The sequence below is a fragment of the Athene noctua genome, chromosome 15 (genome assembly GCF_965140245.1).
Source record: "Athene noctua chromosome 15, bAthNoc1.hap1.1, whole genome shotgun sequence".
Classification (NCBI taxonomy): domain Eukaryota; kingdom Metazoa; phylum Chordata; class Aves; order Strigiformes; family Strigidae; genus Athene; species Athene noctua.
Window position 1 is genome coordinate 15,297,178 of NC_134051.1, and position 3,102 is coordinate 15,300,279.

Genomic DNA, 3,102 nt, shown 5'->3' on the forward strand with positions numbered 1-3,102 from the left:
ATAGTAACCTTTAATATCTTAGCACACAATATAAAAATGGCAAAGGTTGCAAATATTTCCTGAAGGAAATCATTATTATTCGGTTTTCTCAAATAATAAAATCTAGAAATAATAGAAATAAACAAATGAAAATTAATATCTTGCTTCTTCCCTTTGAACAACCTCAAATTCTCAGCTGTAGCTGCTACTAATTCAAATAGAATTAGAGACTTATTCTAACAGAATCAGACCACATTAAAATAACCAGGCAAATATTGCAAGGCATATGTGAGTTACTAGGCCGGAGAAAATGTTAGACTGAAACCCAATACTCCAACAGAATTAGTACAATACAGGATTTAACTGTTCAGGATAATGTGTCATCTGTGTCTCAGTCCCTGTCTGAAAAAGTCCAGTTTAAATGCTTACCCAATCCTTACACCCTACTCCTATCTAGCAGTGATAGCTCTGGTGTTTAGAATTAGAGGGGACTGAACAAACTTAATTCACAGAAGCTGAAGGGCAATTCCAGTGCAACCACTTCAGGTACACATGTAGTCTGTGTTCATTGAGAGGGAATCTTTCCATCTCTACCTTTTGTTTTCAATTTGATTTTTCATACCATTAAGTATGAAGAAAATCTGTCTATTATATGAACTCTTTGCAACTGATGGGATATTTGTCTCAGTCCGAAAGGTCCTACCTATTTAGAAATATGTACTACCTATCATGAGATCTCAAGAGAACTTCATGAACCAAGACAGTACCATTGCTCTATTGTGACTAATGAGAAAATTAAGACAAAGTAGGAATAGAATCAGTGTACAAGAACATGATGTGCTTGAAGTGCACTAAAACTGTCCTTCAGTCTGTGAGTCAAGATTGCTCAGCTTCCTAGTTCTCAGTGGAGCACTACTATGTGTGGTGGCAAGGAGAAGGGTGCAACGGGCTTTGAGATCTGAGTTTTCTGGATGGCAGTTGAAACCCATTAACAGTAATCTTAGTAAAGGATTTGCAGCAGAACTAGTTTTAACTAACGATAAAGCAGTCTCTCTGTTTTGGACAGAGTAATGTTGTACTGTTATTTGTGTTTCTTCCTGGATTTACTCACACTCATTTACAGAGTAAGTGGCAAACTATGATTCTAATAACTGAGCCATTTGCTACTACCTCGGGGTCCTCTCTACAGGGCAGCTCTAGGAACACACAAAACTCATTTTACACTGGACCAAAGCCAAATCCAAAACAATGCTAGATTTGAAAGTCTCCTGAATAAACTGGCTCTGTTCCTCACTCTTTGTTTTGTGTGGGTGGTGACTTAATCTAGCCACCAACAAAAGTAACATTGCTGAGGCACGCCAGGCTGAGTGGTGCTGATACTTCCTTGTGAGTTAACCTCAGCTTTCACTCAACATGACTGTGGCTGAGCCATCTTACACTCTCCTTCTCTCCTTCAGTTAAAAAAATAGTATCTCCTGGCTATTATGTCAAACTATTTACACAGTGATAAGTTTCTAAAGATTTAAAGTCATGGGAAACTATTTTGGAACAGAGGATTGGGAAGTGACATCCAGGTCTCCTTCTGATGCTCATTACATCCATCTTGATTTTGTAAATGAGGGTACTGCCATACTCATGTTGTACATGACCACGGAGAGGGCAGGCTGCTCCATCCAGCAAGCCAATGCCAAATGGTGGCTTTTGAGGAGCAATTTCTCTGAATATAGGGAAAGTTCCAGAAGTAATTTGATTTTATATTGCAATATATGACTGCAGAGCAGTTCAAGGGGTCCTGGTGACATGCTGCTGGAGATAAGAAGGACTCTGTTACTGAAGATTTCACTGATAATCTAGTTTGAATTAATAATCACACCTTGCTGTTTCTTACTCAAACACTTCACAACAAACAGAACCCATCTTGGGACATGACTGTAGGTGGGAGGAGTGAGGAATCTTGCTGTTTTGTTTCCCAGCAGGGAAGACTGTTACCAATGGTAACATTTTCCTCCGTCTCTATGCCTCTGTATGGAGGCAAGGGAGATTTTATCACTTGCTTCTGTTACTACCAAACCTCAGAATAAAGCACTCAATTTGCATTTCATATACTATTTTTACAATGTACAAAGAATAATATTTGTGTTGAGGTGTTAAAAATTGACAATAGTCCCACCCTATTTATCAAATACTGACAGCTGACCAAACAAAAGTAAAAATTATTTGGAAATCTGGATCTTCTTGAAGCCTTTAAACATATTTGTGGAAACTGGAGGCTTTCCCAATTCACACAGCTACTAATAGCTAGAAATAGTTTCTTCTTTATGCCAAGAACTCAATTAAGAAATATATAGAAGGAGGGAGGCACTTCTAAGAGAGCCGAATTCTTTTAACAGTTCTTGACATAAGAGGAAAAAAACCTGATGTTGTTTACAGCCAAAGATTATTAACAGCCTGAATCAAAGTGCTGAATTTGAAAATCTGGGGGCTCTGGGATGAAGATGGTGGGACTAACAGTAGTTCTGAACATCACAAATTCCAGCTCCTTCCTGACTGTGCCTTTGTTCAGCAATGTTCTCTAAGAACTCAGCTCTGCTTTTGGGTGGAGTACTCGCTTGGTACATTGTCAATACAAACAACACTGAACTTGTCTGAACACAGTGTGAACTCCTACTAAGAGTGACTGCCCAAAACCATGGATCTACGACAGTTAATACTGTTCTTTGAGAGCATCATTTTGCATGGGAACGGTAATTCCCTGAGATTGAGCTACCAACAGCAACAATAAATTTTACCAAGTACTGAAAAAATAACAACACTGTATAAAAATCATCTGCCTTAACTATAACTGACCAGAAGATACTAAGTATATTACCCTAGTAGAAAAAAAAAAAAAAAAAAAAAAAAAAAAATCAGTGAAGAAAGTGCACTTGTCTTTCGTTAGCAGTATTCATACATACAGCACATTTCAGTTTGCTGATAGTGTACATGCTTTTTGAAAAAGTAAACAGGTTTTTTTAGGCTATTGAAAAGGAGACTTGCATGGACTTAGGTTATAAACCTATATAAATCCAAAAAGGCTATAATAAGTCACCATTTGCTTCTTAGAAGTCAAGGTAGATGGATAAT